General features: G+C 43.0%; 1 protein-coding gene across 1 annotated transcript in view; it reads right to left on the bottom strand.

Annotated features, from left to right (window-relative positions):
• LOC126988051 (neuropeptide Y receptor type 6-like) overlaps positions 1–9,181 on the bottom strand; it is a 145,228-nt gene extending 136,047 nt beyond the window's left edge. Inside the window, exon 1 of the mRNA XM_050845846.1 lies at positions 8,714–9,181. The gene's annotated coding sequence lies outside the window, so the exon portion shown is untranslated. The remainder of the gene's footprint in view (positions 1–8,713) is intronic.
• Positions 9,182–24,461: the final 15,280 nt, after the last annotated feature.

The raw sequence follows: 24,461 nt of genomic DNA, 5'->3' as shown, positions 1-24,461 counted from the left end.
TGGTGGTGGTGATAAAAGTGATGATAAAAAAGAGAAAAAAAAGGAAGAGGTGAGAGAGGAAGAGTTATTTTTAAACCTCAAACAAGAAAGACTAGAGAGAGAGAAAGAGAGAGGGAAAGGAAAGGTAGGAAGGAAGGAAAAGAACGGAGGTGGTTGTAATTGTGGTGAGGATGATGATGGTGGTGGTAATATACTGTGGTGGTAATGATGGTGGAGATAAAGAATGGGAACATGCAAGAGAAGGGGGTGTGGGGGGGCTGCTTTAGTAGTTGCATTTATAGAACATGAGGAAGAGAAGGAGAGATAAACAGGGGTGGGAGGGGCGGGGGTGATGGTGGTGGTGGTGGTGGTGGTGATAGTGGATTGGAAGAAGAAAGAAAGGGGGGGAAGTTACACAGTGAATGGGGAATAGGAGAAAGTGGAAGGGAAAGAGGAGGAAGAAGTTGATGGATGGAGAGAAAGAGAGAAAAAGGAAAGGATATGAAGGTTAGAGAAATAGGGGTAGAAGAAAGGAAGAAGAGAGAGAGAGAGAGAGAGAGAGAGAGAGAGAAGATCCGTGAGATTGAAGAGGGGAAAGGAAGGGAAGGACAGAGAGAGAGAGATGAACATGGAAGAAGGGAAATAGAAGGGGGAAGATGATAGGAAAGGGAAGGATGGGAGGTTAGAGAAAGTAGGAGAAAGTGAGGGAAAGGGAAGGAGAGAAAATAAGAGGGGAGAAAAGTGACGCGGAATTGAGAGAGAGAGAGAGAGAGAGAGAGAGAGAGAGAGAGAGAGAGAGAGAGAGAGAGAGAGAGAGAGAGAGAGAGAGAGAGCAAATGGTACGGGATTGAAGGGAGGTGAAGGGCCGTTCGTTAGAGGGGAGGAGAGAAGTTGACTGGAGAACGAGGAGTCTTAAACGTAGGAGGTAGAGGAGGTGAACACACACACACACACACACAAACACACAATGCTCGGCCCTCCACGTAATAAGACTCTCCGCCCTGATGAAGCACCGCCTACGCGCATATCCGGAGCGCCCAGGTAAAAATGACCAGGTAGCTAACTCGGTAAATTAGTGAAAAACGTCCACTTGTGTCGCTCATTCCACCTGGAGACTCTGCGTGGGAAGAGGAGGAGGAGGAGGAGGAGCTCATACTCAGACGCTTTCGGATCTCACAACAACTATTTTCAAAGGCCACAAAAGGGAATAGTCGGGGTTGTCATAAGTATTTTCTCTGTTCCGTGATACAGAAGCCTTGTCAAGACTATCACCAGGCTTATAAAACTACCCATGGAAACACTAACACTACCTCTACGAAAGCCCTATTCAGTGTGGGTGTGTTAGCTCTGAAATGTCTGGGAATATGGACAGCATTACGCCCTTGGTATTGGTATAAGCATTCCACAGATAGTCATGTCCATATATATCCTGTATCGGAAGCACTGTTGTTATTTTGAAGCTTTAGAGATAAGTCCTCTTACTGCCCTCAATCACTACCACCTATTACTATATCTTTTCTGTCCTGTCCTACCACACGTAGATTACTAGTAGTAGCGGTAGTAAACAGACACCCTCGCCATAGACCGATAGGAGCAGCGTCGGGTTCCTGTTTGGTATAGGAAGTGAGGAAGGAGTGCGTGGGAGTATATTGTCACGGTATCAGAATAGACAGTAATTCCATGGGTAGTTTTATGAGCCTGGTGATAGTTTGACAACCCTTCAGCGGCACTCCTCCAAATCCCAGAAAATGTATCGAAAACAAATCTATTAGTCCGAAATAACCCAAACCTCAAAAAAGAAAGCAAATGAATGTAAAGTCTCAAATTACCACGTTCAAATAGCGACAACCATTTCCTATAAATAACCCAAATAACCAAACCCTCAAAGAAAACATTAATTAAGTCCCCAAATGACCACGTTTAAGTGACAACAAACATCTCCCAAAGAACCTAATTAACCAAAAAGAAAGGTGAATTAAAGTCCCGAATTACTACTACGTGTAAATGGCAGCAAACAGTTGAGCCTGGCAATCACACACACACACACACACACACACACACACACACACACACACACACACACCGCCCTCGACAGCCAAAGGTTCACTCGCGTCGCTTCCTCCTTCACACGTCCCGCCTGTGCTCCATAGCCACGCCCTCGCTGACTGAGCCTTTGAAATATTCAGGGGGAGAAAAGCGTAGTGGCTCATCCATTATTTGATGCTGGCAGACCGACAGACAGGCAGTTGGACAGATAGACAAGCAAATGCCTGCATATATTCGTGCGTACAGAGTAGGTATAGAGATTGAAAGATAAGGTGATAGACGGATAGATAGATAGATATATTGATGGATAGATAGATAGATAAATAAATGGATATATAGACAGATAGATAAATACATATATACTTACATACATAGATGGATAGATGAATGGATTGATTAATAAAAAGAGAAATAGAGAAATGGATTGAGAAATACGCATTGAGAGAGAGAGAGAGAGAGAGAGAGAGAGAGAGAGAGAGAGAGAGAGAGAGAGAGAGAGAGAGAGAGAGAGAGAGAGAGAGAGAGAGAGAGAGAGAGAGAGAGAGAGAGAGAGAGAGAGAGAGAGAGAGAGAGAGAGAGAGAGAGAGAGAGAGAGAGAGAGAGAGAGAGAGAGAGGGGGGGGGGGGGGAATAATGGAGTAATGGAGAAGTGTAAGAAAAGCCTCGCCTTCAGCCAGCCCGGTGATGAGTAATGCAAGGCGTCTGGGTTCTGTCGCTCCCCGGGGTGTGGCCAAAGGTGGAAGAGGTGAGCCGCCAGGAGAAAGATTGGTGTAATAAGGAAACAGCACGCCGCCCACCCCGATAATGAGTCAAGAAGGGCGTCCATTGCTGCCGCGGACGTGGGCGAGAGCGTGGCTGTACCTCGTCGCCTCCGGCCGTGTGTGCTTGCCGTAAAATCACGTCGAGGATCAGGAGGCAGTTCACGACGAAGTTCAGCACTGCCAGGCCGTCAAGGAAGGCATGCACCCGGGGCCTCCCCAACCCCGGGGGTGATGCCTCCTGGGCACTCGGCGCTGGTTCCAATGACTTTTCGTCGGGCACTGCCTCGCGGGCCTTGGCACTGGCTGATGTGACCCCCTCGTGCTGCGCAGGCTCGTTCTGGTGACGGCCGTGTAGAGTGCCAGGGTCGATGGTTCCCTCAAGTCGACCTCTGGCAATGCCGATTCCTGGGCACTGGCTAGGGGCTCGCTGCAGTGCGCTGCTGGCACTGTATAGTCCTGGAGAGTGGCTGCTGGGCTCCTCAGGGCTGGCTGAGGCACTGCCAAGAAGGCCGAGGCATTAGCCTCGTCCGCCTTATCCGCCGGGGCAGGGCCGCGTTGCCCCTGGCCCTGGCCGAGCTCCTACAAGCCAGGGCTGGCCGCCGCACCGCAGCTACCCTCCCGGGTACTGTGGCACGCGGCGTACCCTTGGCCCACGTGCATTTAGCCCCTCGCTCACCATCTCCATTACTTTACATAAGTAGCGTGAACTCGAACTCTACATCTCCCTTCCTTCCCCTGCCTCCCCTTCCTCCGTTTTCCGTACCCTGAAACATAATCCTCACTGAAGCCGTTGGTCTAAGGCTCCATGAATTTCTCCTCTCCCTCCCTTCCTCTCTTCCAGGATCCCTTCCATCTGTCCTTCCCTCCCTTCCTATTCTTCCTTCTCCTTCCTTCCTTTTCACTAAAACTCCTAGATTTATTCCCTCCCTCCCTCACTCTCTTCCAGCATCCTTTCCCAGCATCTCTTCCTCCCTTTTTGTCCATCTCAGTTCTTTCCTCCCTCCCTAGCCATTAATTGCATCTCTTCTGCGAGACTCCCTGATTTACTCTTTTTCTCCCTCCTTTGTTTCCTCTCCCCCTCGCATCCTCTCCTCCAGGCTCCTTCCTAGCATCCCTTTCTTCTGCCCTCTTGTCCATCTCCGTCCTCCTCCCTTCCTAACCCTTTCACCTTCTCCTGCTCCTTTTCTCTCTCCTCCTTTCCTCATCTTCACCTCTTTACCTCTTCCCCAGTTACTGCTTCACTTCCTGCCATGTTTCCCTCCTCCACCTTTCCCCTCGTAAACTCATTGAAGCACTGCCTCTTAAAACAATTCAACCCTCCTCCTCTCTCTCTCTTGCCATCCCTATCCTTTCCTTCTTACTCTCCTTCCCGCGTCACTAAAGCAGACAAGGAAAAGCTATCTCATTGTCGCTTACAGTCGAGTGGTGTTCCCATAGCTGGGCGTTATCGCGATAAGTTATCGCGATACTTTATCGCTGATAACAAAATCGGATTATCGACCATCCGCTACTTATTTAAATATATATCGGTATCTTCGTTACTTTTGTAACCAAACTAGCGATAATCGCTACTTTTTTTCCGCCTCTCAGAAAAAAACGTTGTCTCCCTACTGCGCATGCGTGGCCCGGTGTTGTATGAAAAAACTTCGGGGTATGAAATATCTTCGGTGATGAGATTTCATGCTTAGATCATGAAAATTAAAACACTAGGTTATTTTTTTTATGCTACTCAAAAATCAATATATCATAGAGAAAAATCATTTAACTTTGCCCCCAAGATGATTATTCACTGCCTCAAATTTGATATTCCATATTCGTTTGTGACCATACCATGATACTGAAGGCACCCGGCATTGTGTTATTTGGTGTCCCATCGTCAAAAGCTGGCGCTTTTGTTTACAAACACTGGTCTCTCGTGAACTGCGCATGCTCAGACCATTAAGTGTAGACCTGTTCAGTCTCACAATGCTTTTTTAACACATTAAGAGTTGCTGGAAAGCTGAATCAAACATACAGTACCACCATCCTCGCTGTTTCTAGAACGACGTACACTCTGTACATATAAATACAACTCGTACAGAGTGTCGTTCTAAAAACAGCGAGGATGGTGGTAGTGGTACTATATGTCTGATTCAGCCTTCCAGCAACTTTTAATTACGGTTTAAAAGCTTTGTGAGACTGTACAGGTCTACGTTTGCTGGTCTGAGCATGCACCGTTCACGAGAGACCAGTGTTTGTAAACAATTTTTGACGGTGGGGACGCCAAATAACACAACACCGATTCAGGCATTTTTAGTATTACCGTCCATATGTACGTGTCAACGTGTGATTTTAAGGTTTTGTAAGTTTCCTAAAATACAGATAATGAAAATTTGAATTCATCAATGTTGTTCTATCTGAAATATCAATATAGTATCGTTTTCGCCTATCGGACTTATCGCTAGCTAGTATCGGAATTGTGGATTTATATCGGGTATCGGTTATCAGTTATCGCCTATATTTGTGTCTCTAGTTAACGAATATCGGTTATCGCCGTTAAGGTTTTTCATTATCAGTTATCGGTTATCGGGAATAAGGTTTTCTGTTATCGTGCCCAGCTATGGGTGTTCCCCAGGGCGCGTTACTGACACCGCCGCTCTTTGAACCCGACCGTCAGGAATACTTACGTGACGAGTTGCTCAAGCCGCTTACTCGTACATGGGTCCCCTTAGCGGTCGGTTGTACTTAATTAAGGGAATACGCGTGTAGGTGACGATCTGAAGGCGGGAGGGCACTATAGGGCCACGGACGGAAAGGTGAACAAGGGAAAGGAAGGGATGTTGCTTTTTCACTAGTGACGGTGGTGACGTAAGGTGCTTTGATACGGGTATATAAGCTTGTTGTGGTGTTTTTGTGTCCGTGTGTATGTGTGAGGTTTCCCGTGTTTGAAGGGGTGACCTAAGTAAAGAGATTGATATATGTATGGGTAGAAAGAGATAGATATGAAGACAGACAGAGAGAAACAGACACAAAAGAAGGACAAGGAGGAAAAGTAAATACACTATGGACAAAACAGACGAAAAACGAAGATGAAGCAAACACACACACACACACACACACACACACAAACCTCACCGCGGTCACCTATATACAACCTACTAATTACTGCCACCAGGTGCGTTTCTATCCCGCTAATTATGAGTCTGCGTGCACACAAGCTTGACGCATCGCTATCCCCCCCCCCCCCCCTCGCGCGCCTATAAATAAGTCACGTTGGCAAGACTTATGATTACTTTTACGGCGCTGTGATAAACTTTTTGGTTCGTATTGCAGCAGAGAGAGAGAGAGAGAGAGAGAGAGAGAGAGAGAGAGAGAGAGAGAGAGAGAGAGAGAGAGAGAGAGAGAGAGAGAGATACAAACAGACAGACAAACAAACATAGAGAAACATATATACGTACACACACACACACACACATACAAGCAAAAAAAACGAATAGACATAGACAGTAGCAGAGAGAGAGAGAGAGAGAGAGAGAGAGAGAGAGAGAGAGAGAGAGAGAGAGAGAGAGAGAGAGAGAGAGAGAGAGAGAGAGAGAGAGAGTTTCACCATTCATCGTATTCCAATTCTACAAATCTTTTTTTTTTTTCTTTTTTTACTTCTTTTCGAAATATTCCCCATCCACTTCAGCGTTTTGCCTCTCCGTGATATTCAACATTTTCCAACGACTTTCTATTCAACTTTATCTCCTTTACGGTTTATGCTCTTTATATCTCTCGCTTTGTTTTAGTTTACTTTGTTCAGTTATTTTCTCTTTTTTTTCTAGGGATGAAGGGAAGGGAGGAGGAGGAGGAAGGGAAGGAATAAAGGGGATGATTGGGGAATAAAAGGAAGGGAGGGGGAAGGGAAGGAAGGGATTGTTTCGTTGTGAATCATGGGTAATCTGACATATATATATAGCTCTGTGTGTGTGTGTGTGTGTGTGTGTGTGTGTGTGTGTGTGTGTGTGTGTGTGTGTGTTTACTTGTTTGAAATGAAAAAAGGGTAGCAGTAACAGTAATATAATAGCAGGTGAAGAAATCAGTAGTAGTAGTAGTAGTAGAAAATGAAGAATAAGAACAAGTAGAAGAAAAGAAGAAGAAAAAGAAAAAAAAGAAGAGGTAGCACTTATTGTAGTAGTAGTAGTAGTAGTAGCAGTAGGAGTAGAATCAGCGCAAAAGTAGCAGTTATTGTAGGTGTAGCAGACGTAATAGTAGCAGTGGCAGCAGAAGAAGCAATAGCCCTATCAGGAGCGCCACCGAGGTAAAGGATGCGGCGGAGTCTCACTCGTTAAATGACAAGACTCGTAAATAATTTGGCCAACAGAGGCGACGCGGAGGGACGGAGAGTGGAAAAGAATGTAGTCCGTTGCGGAAGGTAATTGGGAGAATATAATTAATTTAGAAATACACAGGAGGGGAGAGAGGACAAGGAAGAGGAGGAGGAGGAGGAGAAGGAAGAGGACGAGGAGGTAGGAAAATAATAATAAGAAGAAAAAAACTAGAAAATGAAGTAAGATAAAATGAAAATGAGAGAAAACAGTGAAAAGAAGAGAAAGTAGGAAAGGAGAGAGAGAGAGAGAGAGAGAGAGAGAGAGAGAGAGAGAGAGAGAGAGAGAGAGAGAGAGAGAGAGAGAGAGAGAGAGAGAGAGAGAGAGAGAGAGAGAGAGAGAGAGAGTAGCGCTAAACCTTACTACTTATTTACTTTTCTTATGATTCTTTAATGTGTTTCGGGTGTTTTTATTTGGCGTAATGGAATAGTTATTTTTTCCTTGTGTTATGTTTTATTCCAGAGTTTGAGAATCTGTTTATAAGTTGAAGGAGAGAAACAGTTGTGTGGGGGGGGGAGGAGGGGAGCCGCGCGTGTGTGTGTGTGTGTGTGTGTGTGTGTGTGTGTGTGTGTGTGTGTGTGTGTGTGTGCTCAGTCATGTGTGCACGTCATCCCCCCAAAAAAAGAGGAAAAAAATGTGTTTAAAATTTACGCCCCGCTCGGTTGACCTTCACGCATCTTAACACACACACACACACACACACACACACACACACACACACTTTTGTTCGGTGTTTTCCATCATTACCGCCGCTATCAACACCTCAAACCCACGCCTCCATGTCATCACCATTATCACCACCACCACCACCACCACTACTACCATCACCACCTCACCTAAGCCCCCTTACTAAAAGTCTCCACCAATTTCACCTCCATCAACACCACGCACATGTCTTGACGCTGCTTGTCAACACCACCACCACCACCATCACCAGTCTGTCTTCACAAGATAAACATTTTTTTTACGTGTATATATATATTTTTATTTATCTTTTCAATTATATTTTATTCGCTCGCCTCTCTCCTTATCATTAACGAAATACTGCCAAATCACTGTACCGTGCTAAGAATTCCTTTTATGTTTCTTTTTCGTGTTTTTTCTTATTAATCTTCACAGTTTTATTGTTCTAATCGTATAATTTTGCCTTAATTACTTTGTTCATTCATCCATTCCTATGGTCATTAAGTCTGTTCATATCGTGTCTTAAAATAACTTTATATAGGTGTTTATTTTTGTCTTCCTCGCTATGTTTATTTCTGTGAGTGAGTGTGTGTGTGTGTGTGTGTGTGAGAGAGAGAGAGAGAGAGAGAGAGAGAGAGAGAGAGAGAGAGAGAGAGAGAGAGAGAGAGAGAGAGAGAGAGAGAGAGAGAGAGAGAGAGAGAGAGAGATCCATTCCTTTTTCTTACGCCCATTATTTTCTTTCCGTTTGATCTCTCTCATGTGTGTGTGTGTGTGTGTGTGTGTGTGTGTGTCTGTCTGTCTGTGATCGAGCGCGCGCGTGTGTGTGTGTGTATGTGTGTGACAATCTTTAGATATATGCAAAGGAGACTAGAAAGTTTTGCAGATTGTGCCAACTCACCTTAAAATGCTTGTTCGGCTTCGGGGGCTGGAGGGTGACAGGTGACGGCGGCTGTGGCGGTGGCGGTGGTGGTGGTGGTGGTGGTGGTGGTACTGGTGGTGGTGGTGGTTGTAGTGGTAGTAGTGATAATGGTAAGGACGAAGGTGATGGTCTTAGGGGAAGTTGGGTAGTAGTGTGGGTGTTAGTTGTATTGGTTGTGGTTGTAGTAGTGGTGGTGGTAGACTTTCACGTGGTGTTGAGTGTAGATTGTGGTTGTGTGTTGTTCTTTTGGTTGTTGTTATTGTTGTTGCTTTGAAGGGCAGGGGTTGTTGATTGTGCTGTGGCAGTGGTGGTGATGATTGTGGTAGTGATTGTGGTGGTGATTGTTGTTGTTTTTGGCACTGATCAGAGATGCGACTTTCAACAAGATAAACAACAACAGTAACGGCAGCAACAACAACAGCAATAATAATAATAATAATAATAATAATAATAATAATAATACGACTATATTAAAACCACCACACGCTTTGCTTTTTCGTTTTGTTTTGTTTTTGTTTTTCTTTTTTTGTAATCAAGAGTAAAAATCTATGGAGTTCAGTCTCACGTTATAGGTTTCGAATCACTTACTGAACTGTTCCGAAGCACCCAAACAAAGCTTCTGTCAGTCCAGTCTTATGTTCCTTCTTATTCTATATCTTTCATCTTCTTCTTATCATTATCTCTATTCTTATCTCTTGGTTCAGTACATCTCCTCAAGGTTCAGTCAGTCCATTATTGTTTTCCGTCATATTTCCCTTCGTTTCAAAGTTCACGGAGACAAACAAACCCTTTCACACCATATCGCTAAATGTCCTTAAACTTCACTATATTACGAGAACAGAGGCGGTGGAGGGAGAAAAGGAGGAGGGAGAGGAGGAAGGAGTAGGAGGAAGAGGGAGGACGTAGGCAGTGGTGAGGGTGAGGGAGGGTGAGGATGGGAGACTGGCGTGGCTGGGTGGGAGGGAGGCAGGGCGCGCGGTGGTCCCCGGTAGCCTGCATGAACGGCGTGGAGGGGGAGAGTGCCGCTGCGGGTTATGCCTCGGCCTTTATATACCCCGGCCAGCACATGCGTGAAGGGCCGCCTCGCCTTGCCTCAGCCTCGGCTCACAGTAGAACTCCCCGCTGTCCCTTCGCCGCGCTATCCCGTCTTCCGCCGCCACCAGCACTTCCTAGCCAAATGCCGCTGGCTTATTTTGCTGTCTTATGTTCTTTTCTATCCTTTTTTTTTTTTTTTTTTTTTTTTTTTTTTTGACCTTGTAGTCTGTTCCATTTTTAGTTGTTACCTGATTTTCTTCGTGTATTTTCTTGTTTTGAGGTGTTAAGCTCACACACACATACATACATAATCACACACACACACACACACACACACACACACACACACACACACACACACACACACACACACACACACACACACACACACAATTACGTTATTCCATTGGTGTTTTTGTTGTTATTCGTGTTGTTGTGTTTTGCTACATTTTCTTTTTGTCTTATTTGCTTTGGATGTCGATTATTTATTGTTCTCCCAAATGTGTGTGTGTGTGTGTGTGTGTGTTTGTTTGTTTGTCCACCTTTTTTGTCGTTGCGTGTGTCTTGCAAAGGGAAGGATCGCTGCTTGTTGTTGTTAGAGATGATGGCGGAAATGATAGTGATGGTGATGGGAGTGATGATGGATATGTTATTTGATTTTAGCTGCAGCAGAAATAAAAATGCATTACTGATGATGATAATTATGATGATGATGATGGTAGTGGTGATAATGCTGGCAGTACTTCTCTCGATTAAAGTTAGGTAATGGTGGTGGTGGTGGTGATTGAGATGGTGGTGGTAATTTTTTTTTTTTTTTTTTTTTTTTTAGAAGGAACAGAAAACAAAACAGTATCAGTCTGCACATCCAATGAAGACAAATAGCCAAGTAAAAAAAAAAAAAAAAGATCCCCAAACAAAAAAATCGCCAAAAAATAGCCGAGGAAAATAATAGCCAAGGGAAAAATAACCAAGAAAATAATTGCCAAGAAAAAATAACCAAGAAGCCAAAAAAAAAAAAAATAGTTCCCCCCCTCCAAAAAAAAAGGTAACTTGGAAAACTTAATATCATGCGTCTTTTTATCTCTCAAGTCTCATTTTTATCCATCTCTCTCTCTCTCTCTCTCTCTCTCTCTCTCTCTCTCTCTCTCTCTCCTCCTCCTCCCCATTGACATCCACAGTCTTCTATCTTCTTTTTCTCTTATTTATTTATTCATGTAGCCTACTAGCATCTTCTCTCTCTCTCTCTCTCTCATTTATCATGCTTTCTTAACACGCTCCTGGCCACGCCCTTACACCCTCACCTCATTTTTCTTACTCTGCCTTATCCCTCCCTTAGTCTGAGATTTTCCCACGCTCCTATCCTTCATTTCTTTCCCATTTTCCTACCCATCTTCCTTTCCTTACCTTTTCTTCTTCCCTTATCTTGCGTTCCTTCCACTTTTTTTTCCTACCCATCTTCCTCTCCTCATCCGATTCTATCCTTCTCCTTTTTTTCTAACTCGTCTTTCTTTCCTTTTCCACGCTTCTGCTTTTCTCTTTCTTCCTTTCCTTATCCACATTTCTGCTCCTCTCTTTTCCTTTTCCTATCTATCGTCCTTCCCTTGCCTGTTCTTTTCCCTTTGCTGTTGCTCTTCTTACACTTTTCCATCCTTTCCTTACCCTTTCCTTTCCCTTTTCTTGCTCTTCCTACTCTCCCATCTATCTACTTTTATCCTCTTTCTTTTCCACTTTTATGTCCCTTCTTCCCCTCTCTACCATTCACCTATCTTCATCATCCTACCCTTTTCTTTCCCTTTTCTTGCTCTTCCTACTGTCCCATCTATCTATCTTCTTTTATTCTCTTTCTTTTCCACTTTTATGTCACTTCTCTCGCTCTCTACCATTAACCTATCTTCATCATCTTACTCTTTCCTCTTCCTTTCTCTGGCCCTCCATCACTCTGTCCCATTATCTTTCCCAACGTTCTGACACGAAAATTCTTACCTTCCTCATAACCTAATTTACCCCTACCCGAAGATTTACCTATTCCCCCTCTCTACTTTTTTTTTCCCCTTCTTCTACCTTCCCATTACTTACCCATCCCCTTCACTGACAATCTGAGCCTCTAAAACATCTCTTCTTCTCCCCATTCCCCATTTTCGTAGCTGCTACCTTCCCCATTTCCCCTATTTTCTTTCATTTCGCCTTTCCATTAACTCCTTTCCACTTTCCCTTTCATCTCCCCTTCCTTCAACCTTCCTTTCACTTACCTATTGCTTTGTTTCCCCAAATTCTACGTCCCCCCATTTCCCATTTCCCTTTCTTTTTAGTTACCCATTAATTCCCTTCCCATAACTTACCTATCACCCACACCAACACTTATACCCCTTACCTCCTTACCTTCTCTTCCCATTAACATTGTACACTAACCATTACCTTCAACACACACACACACACACACACACACACACACACACCTTGCCTTGCCTTGCCTTGCCTTACCTTACCTTACCTTACCTTACCTTACCTTACCCACCCTCCCCTTACCTTAACATCCTGCTGCCCTGACCTTCCCTAGTTTATCAGCGTAAAATTGGAAAATAAGCAGCCACGTGATCATCTTGGCTCAGGAGGAGAAACACAAAGGAACGCAAAGGAAGAACAAACAACAGCAGATATGATGGTCCTTACGAGGCTGTTTGTGACAAGCTACACTAACTATCTAAAACTATAGGAGGAGGAAAGGAAGATGTAGAAGGAAAACTAATAAGGGGAGAAAAAAAAAGCAGGAAGTATAAGGAAAGATATAAATAGAAAGTAGTATAGGAAGTAGACGAAGAAAAAACGAGGGAAAAAAATAGAAGAAAAATGAAGGAAAATAAATGAGATAAAAAAAATGAAGACAGAAGACAAAAGCAAGGACGTGGAAGAAACAACAACAACAACAACGAACATTGCAACACCAAAAAAGAAAGCAATAAACGAAAAAGAAAAGAAAAAGAAAACGAAGAAAGAGAAGAGGAAATAAGAAAACAAGTAATACAGAAAGAAGACAGAAACAGAAACAACAAAAACAACAACACCAACTAAAAAGACCAAGAAGTGGAGGAGGAGGAAGAAAAAGCAATTAAGAAAACGTACCTAAAGAAAAATAAAAAGAGAGAGGAAGAGGAGGAAGAAGAAAAACAATTAAGAAACGTACCTAAAGAAAAAGAAAAAGAGAGAGGAGGAGGAGGAGGAGGAAGAAGAAGAAGAAGAAGAAGAAGAGCAGGAACAAGGAGAACAAGAAGAACAAGAACAATCGCAAAAACAAGAACAATAAGAAGAGAAAGAGGAGGAAGAAGAAGAAATATAAGAGGATGAGAAGGAGGAAGAGGAAGGGAAAGGAAGGAGGAAGAAGAAGAAGACAAGGCGAAAAAAGAAGAAACAAGTCGGAAACGAAAAAAAAGGAAGAAAAAAATAAAATAAAGAAGAAAAAGAAATAACGAAGAAAAGGAGGTGGAAGGGTAGGAGGAGGAGGAACATGGAAAACATTCAAAAGAGAAGAAGAAAAATAAGTTGAAGAAGGACAAGAATAGGAAGAAGAAGCAGCATTGTCGAAGGTCTGGTCTGGTCTGGCCTACAAGCATCACCCACCTTTATCGCAATTCAAGACGCGCCGCTCTCCTCCCCTCCCGCCCGCCTTCCCTTCCGCCCGATTATCCGGCAAAATGAGGGAATCCGGAGCCGCGGCAGACAGGGGAACATAACGGGCGGGGTGTGTGTTGGCACGTGGGCCGCGGCGGTGGTGGCGATGATGGCGGCGGCGGTGGTGGTAGTGGTGGTAATGGTGGTGGTGGTGGTGGTGGTGATGGGAAGGGAAGACGTAAGAAGGTGAAGGTGGTAGAGAGAGGGAAATGGGAGAAGGAAGAGGATGGGGGGGTCAGGAAGAAGAGGGGGACAAGGAAGAGGAGCAGGAGGAGGAGGAGGAGAAGATGATGGTGGCAGTTAGAGATGAATAAAGGAGGAGAGGAAGGAGGAGCAAAAGAAGGTGGAGATTGTGGAGGTGGAGGAGGAGGAGGAGGAGGAGGAGGAGGAGGGTAAAGATGAAAGGAAGAGGAAATTTGTGAGACAAGAGGGAAGGCGAGAGAGAGAGAGAGAGAGAGAGAGAGAGAGAGAGAGAGAGAGAGAGAGAGAGAGAGAATTCTTGGAAAACAATCAATACGTTCATTATATATCATCACCACCATCACCACCACCACCACCATCACCACCACCAGCACAAAATAACGCCATCTCTCAGTAATTATGAAGGACGAAGGGAAAACAGCACACCCCATCGCTCTGAAACCTTCTTCTAATGAGTGTTAATCAGTAGACGAGCGCTGCGTGGGAAGAAAATATATCACGACTTGCAGAGGTAATTATGTTGGCTATTAGTAAGTGTGAATTGAATTGGTTATTAGCGCTTGCAAGTGTAGGGAAAAAACTTACTGGTTATTAATGTATTTCAAGAGGTAGTGTCGTAGAAAAAGAGTCGTATATGTGTTTTGATAATTAGTTGATGGATTGTAAAGAGGTGGAGATAGAGATAGATAAAGGAGTAGATAGATAGAGATAAGAGGAAAAAGAGAAAATATTGATCAATTTCATCTATTCACTTTACGTTCCTTTCCTTCTTCTTCTTCTCTGCCTCCTCCTCATCATCCTACTACTACTACTACTACTACTACTACTACTACTACTACACACACACACACACACACACACACACACCTAAACTCATACATACATACATGAACACACACAGCTGTACATATTTCACCACCACCACCACCACCTCCACCATCACTAAAACCACCATCACCTCCACCAGTAATGTTTCAGGTCACCAGCCTCACCACCACCACCACTAACAACACCAACAACACCAGACACCAACACCCTTATTCCACCTCGCTACCGACTGTCAGACACAGCATCCAAACATGTTCACTAGTCTGGGCACATCACAAGTCAACATCACCTCCTCCTCCTCCTCCTCCTCCTCTCGTTACTGGCTTCGAAATGCGCATATCTCTACAACCGGGGTACATTCCAAGCGCTTAATAACTTCGTGGAATTGTGCAGTGAGAGCCTGAGGGGGGGGGGAGAGAGAGAGAGAGAGAGAGAGAGAGAGAGAGAGAGAGAGAGAGAGAGAGAGAGAGAGAGAATGATATTTACGCATTCTGTGAAGGAAGACTAAAAAAAAATAATATCTTGCCCTCCTGGTCTCTAACTATGTATTATCTGTATGCGTGAGAGAGAGAGAGAGAGAGAGAGAGAGAGAGAGAGAGAGAGAGAGAGAGAGAGAGAGAGAGAGAGAGAGAGAGAGGGGAAGATGAAAGTTAAATAGAAAAAAAAAGAGGCGAGTGAGAGACCAACTCCGCGACCCTCATTTCGTGTGTGTGTGTGTGTGTGTGTGTGTGTGTGTGTGTGTGTGTGTGTGTGTGTGTGTGTGTGTGTGAGGAGGAAATCAGCAACGTAGAAAAGAATAACAATGGAGGAAACGAGTAAGAAAACGACGAAGAGATATTTTGGAGAGAAATGAAAATAGAGAGAAAAAAAGAGAAAGAAAGAAAGAAAAAAACATAATGTGAAGTTTTTGCAGGATGAAAATAAAGAAAAAGATAATAGAAGACGATAAGAAAGAGATAAAGAAGTAAAATGGATGAGAGAGAGAGAGAGAGAGAGAGAGAGAGAGAGAGAGAGAGAGAGAGAGAGAGAGAGAGAGAGAGAGAGAGAGAGAGAGAGAGAGAGAGAGAGAGAGAGAGAGAGAGAGAGAGAAATTGAGCTTATATGGGACTGATGATTGGCAATTATTTCCCAACAAAAATATCTACAGAGAGAGAGAGAGAGAGAGAGAGAGAGAGAGAGAGAGAGAGAGAGAGAGAGAGAGAGAGAGAGAGAGAGAGAGAGAGAGAGAGAGAGAGAGAGCGCGTCTACGTCAAAACTCGTATTATGTAACAAATCATTTCTAGGTGAGCCCCTCCTCCTCCTCCTCCTCCTCCTCCTCTTAATAATTCATGGAGACAAGGCTATTAGTGTCCCTCCTCTAATTCATCCCTCGACGTCCCCCTCCTCCATTCCTTTCTTCCTTCCCTTCCTCCCTCCCTCCCTTTTCATCTTTCCTTCCCTTCTTCCTTCCTCCCCTCTTCCTCCATTACCCGTCTTGATTATTTTTCTAATCTTCCCTTTTCCTTCTCCTTTTCTTCTAATCTTCCCTTTTCCTCCTCTTTTTCCATTTCTTACCTTCCGTTCGTTCTTATTTTATCTTTTTTATTTCACTTTCTTCCCTCGTTCCTCTCTTTCTTCCTCTTCTGCTCCCCCTCTCCTTTATTCCCTTCCTTCCCTCTTTCCTTTTTTCTTTCCTTCTTATTTTCTCGTCTTTCCTTCTCCATTCCTTATCTTTCGTTCCTTCTTTTCTTTCATTCTGTATCTTGTTTCTTTCCCTCCATCGTCTATTACTTCATTTTTTTACATTCTATATTTTTTACTTCCCTGTTTTCTTGACGTTTCTTCTTTGCTCCCTCGCTCACACCTGTTCTCTTACCTGCCGTCTATCTCAATCAATTCCCCCTTCGCATTCCTTCCTCTTTATTGCACCTAATCTATCCCAATAGTATTCTCTCCTATCTATTTTTTATGCATTATATAACCTTAACTTTCCTTCATTATTTTCCGTATCTTTCTCTCTCTAGCTTATATATTTTTTCACTCCCTCTATTTTTTTCAACACTTTCTCCTCTATGTATTTTTTTTTTATCTATGTGTCCTTCCCTTTATATATCCTCCCAATATCCTCGTGTCCTTAATCCAGCTCTCAGCACTATCCTACTCCCACATTCCTCTCACTAGACCTTCTTCCTAATCTCGTAATCTTTTCCATCAGACCTTTTTCTTTCCCCTCTATTACCTCTATTCTCTATCCCCTGTATCCTCACTCCCTATCCTTTTTTGTGTGTTCTATAATATGTATACCTTGATCTTCTAACGTCTTCTTATTTATCTACTCTGTTTACTTTGATTCTCTATATATTTTCATTCCTATATCTATATGAAGAGCATTGAAAGTTCTGGTCAAGTTCTATGGAGTTCATTTTGTTGTAGTTATCCCCTTAGAGTTTATTTCATGTTTTTGTTTTTGTTTTTTTCCTTATATGATCGTTTTGTGTGTGTGTGTGTGTGTGTGTGTGTGTGTGTGTGTGTGTTTTCATTCCGAGCATCATCCCTTCCTCCCTCCCTCGTTTTCCTCTCCCTCCCTGCCATTTCTCATTTCCTCTTCTCCTATTCTTTTTTTTTTCATTTCTTCATTTTTTTCATATTTTCCTTTCCTCTTTCATATAACATCTTTTTTCCCTTTATTTATCTTCTCTATCCTTCTCCTCCTTTTACTACCTTCCCCGACCATGCCCTCTTTTTTCCATCCTCCTACGCATCTTTCCCCTCCTCCTCCTCCTTCCCTTCTGTTTATTTCTCTAACTTTTGTATACTTCTCAATCTTCTTCTCCTCTTCTGTCTCCTCCATTCCCTTTGCCTCTGTCTGTCTCTCTGCCTGTCTATCTGTTGGTGGTGGTGGTATTGATGATGGTGGTGGTGGTGGTGGTAATGGCTATGTTATTTTGTTGGTGGTGGTGGTGATGGTAGTGTTGTTGGTGGTGGTGGTGGTGATTGGTTCATTACCTCCGTGTTTGGTGGTGTTTTTTTGGTCCCATCTTCAGGAAGGGAACGTGGGTGGGACAACAGTTTCCTCTTTCCTTTTTCCCCCCCTCTCTGACTCTTCTTTTTCTGCTTCTTCTTCTTTTTTCTTTTTCATTCTTATTAATTTTCGTCTTCTAATTTTCTCATTATTATTTTTCTTCTTTTTCTTCTTCATCTTCTTCTTCTTCATCATCATCATTATCTTCGTATTCCTTTCCTTATCAGTATTATTATTGTTTCCTTATCCTCGACTCGTAGAACACACACACACACACACACACACACACACACACACACACACACACACAACCTGTCCTATGCTCACAAGACTCAATAGGGGTAAAAAGTGGAACCCGAATGCGAAAATTTCATCAGATTGCAAGAGGCTGGAGATGCCCCCCCCCCTCACCCCCCCCCCCCACTCACACACTCACACACTTACAGACCCTCCCCCCACTTCTTCTTTTCCTTCTTCTTCGTCATCTTCTTCTTTTTCAACTTTTTATTATCCTTCTTTTCCTTCTTTCACTCTCTCACTGTCTCCTAAATCGTTTTCACATTTAAAGCTCTCTAACTTATGTATATTTCTCATTTTGCCTCCTCTTCTGTTTCTTCCTCTACCTTTACCTGCCCTAATACTAGTTCTAACAAAAGATCCTGAATGCCCTGCCCTTCTCTCACCCTTCCACAGTCCCCCTCTCGTACCTCATCTAACCAAATGTCACCCCGTTACCCATCATCACCTCTGCTTCCCTTTGGACCTGCCTCTCCACAGCTCAAAACCAGACATTTAGCTAAGTCAGAAAGCGAGGAACATTAGATTGGTTTCCCGTGTCTGTAATTTATCGTGGGTCCATTTGTCTTAATTTTCCTTATCTCTAATCATTCATGGGACCACCTGCCCCCTTAAGCCTCTTCTTAACTCTGCCGCCGAAAATTCTACATCCAATATATTAATTTTCTTTGTTAGTAATAGTTTGGGGGAAGTATGCCATGGAAAAAAGTAATTGCAAGGGAACTAACTGGGATTCAACGAAGGAAAAAAAAATAGCAGTAGTAGCTCGTGGTAGTTAATATAGTAGTAGTAGTAGTAGTAGTAGTAGTAGTAGTAGAAATAGTAATCGTACGGCGCAAATATGCCACGGCCGCTAATAAATGTTATGTTACGTTCTTAGGAGGAAGAGTACGAACAGACTGACGAGCACACATCTTATTTACCCCATTGCTGCAGGTCGTTGTGTGTGGGTCCTTGCTCCACGGATGCGTCACGGAGCTGCGATTTTTATTTCGTGTCAAAGGAAAATGGTTTGAGGCCTCTTTTGTTTTTCAGTGGTTTTGTTTTTGCTAATGACCTTCAGCTCCTTTCTCTCTTAAATTGGAGTTGTCAGAAAACAAAGGGGGGGGGGAGAGAGAGAGAGAGAGAGAGAGAGAGAGAGAGAGAGAGAGAGAGAGAGAGAGAGAGAGAGAGAGAGAGAGAGAGAGAGACGTAAAAAAAATAAAGAAGTAAAGGTTTTGCAAAAGGAAAAAGAGAGAGAAAAGGGAAAAAATAAAAATGAAGTGTTTTAAAAATGGAAAAAGAGAGAAACTATTAAAAAAAAACTAGAATGATTTTTTTTTTTTTTTTTTTTTTTTTAAGGAGAGAGGCATAGAAAACGGACGAGCCTGACACAAAGGAACAAAATAAAATAAAGTAGAATAAAACAAAGTATCCTTGATCTGATCCTCCTTGCGGGGAGACACAGCACCCCTCTCCTCTACCTTTCATTTTGTACATTTCAATAAAAAAAAGCTAATCCCTGGTACACACTGGGAGCAATGCCTCTGCCGCTCCCTCTCTCAGTTCATCGCCTCGCCTCAATAACATAAAACATATAGATGGTTGAATACATGAATAGATAGATAGAATGATAAATAGATAAACATAGATAGATAAAGAGAAAGATGTATCATAAAGAAATATATATGTATAGTTAGATACATAGATAGATGGATTGGCAGTTTGAAAGCTAGACAGAGATAGCTTTGTAAATAGAGAGGTGAAAAGATAGATAATTAGATGAATGTAAAGATAAAGTTTGCTAGATATAGAGGTAGATAGATAGATCGATAGATAGACAGATATGCAACACAGCTCCCCCATCTCCCTCCCTCCCTCCCTCTCCTTCCTCTCCCTCCTTCCCTTTCACTCTCTCTCTCCTCAGTCACCTTGTATTAAAATTCTGACGCGTGACAAAAAAGTGACAACACAAACGACCGCTGGAAAGGCAGAAAGAAATTGGATTACAGACGTTGAAGGGAAAGGAAGATTGAAGGAGACTGAGACGGATGAGGGATGGAAGGGACCAAGGAAGGGAGGGAGGCTAAGATGAGTAAGAAGAATGGGAGGAAAGTAGAGGCAACAATTGTACGGGAAATGAGAAAAGTAAAGGAGGAAGGAGAGAAAGAATTGGTAGCGAAAATACTGAAAAAAGGAATGCAAGAGGGAAGGAAAATAATGATAAAAAGTGGTGAAGGGGAAAGAAAAGAAGGAAGGATAGGAAACAAGGAGAGAACGAAGAGAGGGAAGGACAAAGGGGTGGAATTGATAGGAAAAAGGGACGATGGGAGGATGGAAAGTAGAAAGGAAATGGATAAAGTGGTTGAAGAAGGAAAGAAGGAAAGTACAGAAGGGTTGGAATGGAGGAAAACTATGAAGGAATGAAGGGAGAGATGAAGAAAGGATAAAGCGTAAAGAATAAACGAAGAAATAAAGGAAGGAAGAGAAAGATTGAAGGAGAGTGAGATGGAGAACGGAAAGAAGAGACGAAGAGAAGGAAGAAAGGAAGGCAAGAAAGAAACTGGGAAAGGAAGAAAGGAAAGGAAGGGAAGAAGGGGGACTAGAAGGAAGAAAGGAAATGGCAAAGAGGTGGAATAGGGAAACAAAAGAAAGAAAGAAGAATGGAAAGTAACGAAAGAGCGTGAAAAGAGAGGGAAGAAAAATAGAAATAATAGCTTAGGAGAAAGAAAAGGAGGAAATAAGGATGGAAGTTTACGAAAGAACGAAGAAAAGGGAAACAAAAAGGAAAATAGAGAACGTCAAAAGGATGGAGAAAGGGGAACAAAAGAAAAAAAGGATAAGAAACTGACGAAAAACAAAGCAAATAATGAAAAAAAAGGAGAAAGTGAAAATGACGAAAGGGGTCGACAGGCGTGTAGAAAAGGAGGAAGAAAAGGAGGGAAGGAAAGACGTAGGAGGAGACGAAGGAAGAGCGAAATAAAAGGATGATTGGGGGCAAGACGTGTCAGATATATCACGATTGAGAGAAAGAAAGGAAGAAAGAAACAAAGGCAGGAAAGAAAGAAAAGAGGACAAGAGAAAAGTTAAAATGAGGAAGGATGAGGCGAAATTGGACCGATAAAAAAAAGATTACACACGAGAAAAATAAGAAAGAAAGAAAGAAGATATAAAACGCAGCAGAGGTGATAAATAACTCTGTAAAGAGACGGTAAAATATGAAAGAAAATAACAAGAAGAAAAATATGAAATAATGGAAGAACGGAGGAAAGAAGATGAGTGGAGGAGGATGAAGAAAAAAAGATTACATGAGAGAGAGAGAGAGAGAGAGAGAGATAATGAAGATAAAAATATAATGAATCTTAAGTGGGATAATCCATTCTCTCTCTCTCTCTCTCTCTCTCTCTCTCTCACAGGTGGGATGAAAGCCTCCCCCACCTTAATAATCTCGTCACCTTGGATTTCTCAGGTGAAGGAAGGAAGGAAATTCTTTAATGCTGAGAATATGATGTTTTTGCCCCATTATTGGCGTGTGGAAGGAAGAGAGAAACTCGAACACCTGGGAGCATGGAAGAGCAGGCGACAGAGAGCGATTTGTCCCATTACGAATCTGCATGCCTTAGTGATTTGGTTTGGTCATTGTGTTGGGTATTTGAATGGCTTGGTAAGGAGAGAGGAAAAGAGGTGAAAGGAGGTAGGAAGGGAGGATGGTAGAAGAAGAGAAGAAGAGTAAAGAGGGAGGGAGAGAAAAGAAAGGAGTATGGATAGAAAGGGAGAGGGAGAGTAGATATAAGATTGAGATAAGAAAGAAGGAAGAGATGGGCAAAAAAAAACTTGAAGGAAAAGAAGTAAAGGAGCAGGAAGGCATGGAAGAAAGGAAGAAAGGTTGTATAATAAAGAAGTAGAATCGGATGAAAGAAAAGAAAAAAGATGAAAGAAGAAAGAGGCATTTAACTGAGAAGTCCAAGAAGGGGATATTCATTTTCCTTATCTCTAATTAATCTTTGGTCCCAATATCTGCTAATTTTTCCTACCTCTAATATTCATGGGTCCATCTGTCTGCTTATCTGTCTGTCCAGCCTCTGTGTTACTCATCTTCCTTCAACAATTCCTTCCTGTCTGTCTATACGTGTGTGTGTGTAGATTACGTAATTAATTTTTTACCTTTTGTCTCTGTCATTCTATCTGTATGTTTTTTTGTTTTTTTTCCACTTACTTATACCCCCTTGAACACACACACACACACACACACACACACACACACACACACACAATATCGTGAAAAGAGGTCAGGGTCATTTTCCAAGTATTTTGTCAATCAGAGATGGTTGGCGTGGGTGGTAGATATATTATGACCTCCTTCACGACGAACTGGCTGGTTGATTGTCTGGCTGGCCGACTGGCTGACTGATTGGCTGACTGACTGGCTGACTTGCTGGCATACTTAGTGACTGATTAACTGATACTCACTGATTAATAATGGCTGTTTATATTAGCTTTAGAGATACTAGAATGACTGGCTGACTGACTGACTGACTGACTGACTGAGCAGTTAACTAAATAACTGAGCAACTAACCTCCTGACTGACTGACTGACTAAGCAAAATATATAGCTGTCTTTCTAACTTATCAAAAACTAACTAATTGATTTTCTGATTTAATAACTAAACTAAGCAGCCGACTCACCAACTAACTACCTAACTGACTGACTGACTGACTGACTGACTGGCTGGCTGGCCCTTTGAATAACTGACTGACTGACTGACTGACCCTTTGAATAACTGACTGACTGACTGACTGACCCTTTGAATAACTGACTAACTGACTGACTGACTGACCCTTTGAATAATTGACTGACTGACTGACCCTTTGAATAATTGACTGACTGACTGACCCTTTGAATAACTGACTGACTGACTGACTGACCCTTTGAATAATTGACTGACTGACTGACTGACCCTTTGAATAATTGAATGACTGACTGACTGACCCTTTGAATAATTGACTGACTGACTCACTGTTGCTTCATGGCTATTGCTGCTCCTGCTTTTGATCACTTGTGTCACGCTTCCTCCTCCTCCTCGTCCTTCTCCTCCTTCCTCCTCCTCGTCCTCATCCTTCCTCTTCCTCGCCCTTCTCCTCCTCTTCCGTTAATGCTCCTTCGGCCCACCTTGCTCCCTCGTTTCCTTTGATCCTCACCTGTGCAATGTCGTCAGTCGTGATCACCTGTTTCTCGCAATTCACACACACATACACATGCAGACACATACATATACATTCATACATATATACATACCTTCTTCCCTTCATACTGATCTGTCTACCTTAATGGCTTATCTACCGGAGTGATTTGTCTTCTACCTCACTTCTTTTTCACCTTTATTTTGCTAGTTATGAGAATGGGAAGACATGTTGAATTGTTTTGGAGTTGTTTTCCGGGATTATTTCTGTGGTGCCTCTTGTTTAAGTTACCGAGGAAAAAGTGAAGTGAGGGGAGGGACTGTTTTTTGTGTGAGTGTGTGTGTGTGTGTGTGTGTGTGTGTGTGTGTGTGTGTGTGTGTGTGTTTTACAACAAAGGAGGCAGCTCAAGGGCACACAAAAAAAGAAAACAATAATAAAAAAAGCCCGCTACTCGCTGCTCCTAAAAAAGAAACAAAAGAGGTGTCCAAAAGCAAGGTCAAATACGGGAGGAGAGATGTCCTGATACCCTCCTCTTGAAAGAGTTCAAATCGTAGGCAGGAGGAAATACAGATGAAGGAAGATTGTTCCAGAGTTTACCAGCGTGAGGGATGAAAGAGTGAAGATGCTGGTTAACTCTTGCATAAGGGGTTTGGACAGTATAGGGATGAGCATTAGTATAAAGTCGTGTGCAGCGGGGCCGCGGGAGGGGGGGAGGCATGCAGTTAGCAATTTCAGAAGAGCAGTCAGCGTGGAAATATCGATAGAAGATAGAAAGAGAGGCAACATTGCGGCGGAATTTAAGAGGTAGAAGACTATCAGTATGAAGAGGAGAGCTGATGAGACGAAGAGCCTTAGCCTCCACTCTGTCCAGAAGAGCTGTGTGAGTGGAGCCCCCCCACACAAGAGATGCATACTCCATACGGGGGCGGACAAGGCCCCTGTATATGGACAGCAACTGTGCAGGGGAGAAGAACTGGCGGAGACGGTACAGAACGCCCAGCCTCGAGGAACCTGATTTGGTAAGAGATGAGATATGAAGTTTCCAGTTGAGATTTTGAGTTAAGGATAGACCGAGGATGTTTAGTGTTGAGGAAGGTGATAGCTGGGTGTTGTCAAAGAATAGGGGATAGTTGTTTGGAAGATTGTGTCGAGTGGATAGGTTGAGAAACTGTGATTTTGAGGCGTTGAAGGACACCAGGTTCCTCTTGCCCCAATCGGAAATAATAGTAAGGTCTGAGGCTAAGCGTTATGCAGCCTCCAGTCTTGGGTCGTTAAGTTCCTGTAGGGTGGGTCTTCTATTAAAAGAAGTTGAGTAATGCAGAGTGGAATCATCGGCGTAGGAATGGATAGGACAGTTCGTTTTGGAAAGAAGATCATCAATGAACAACAGAAAAAGAGTGGGAGGTAGGACAGAACTCTGTGGGACACCACTGTTAATAGATTTAGGTTAAGAACAGTGACCGTCTACCACAGCAGAAATAGAGTGGTCAGAAAGGTAACTGGAAATAAAGTTACAGAGAGAAGGATAGAAACCGTAGG

The sequence above is a fragment of the Eriocheir sinensis genome, chromosome 67 (genome assembly GCF_024679095.1).
Source record: "Eriocheir sinensis breed Jianghai 21 chromosome 67, ASM2467909v1, whole genome shotgun sequence".
Taxonomy (NCBI): domain Eukaryota; kingdom Metazoa; phylum Arthropoda; class Malacostraca; order Decapoda; family Varunidae; genus Eriocheir; species Eriocheir sinensis.
This window is presented reverse-complemented; position numbering and strand designations above follow the sequence as displayed.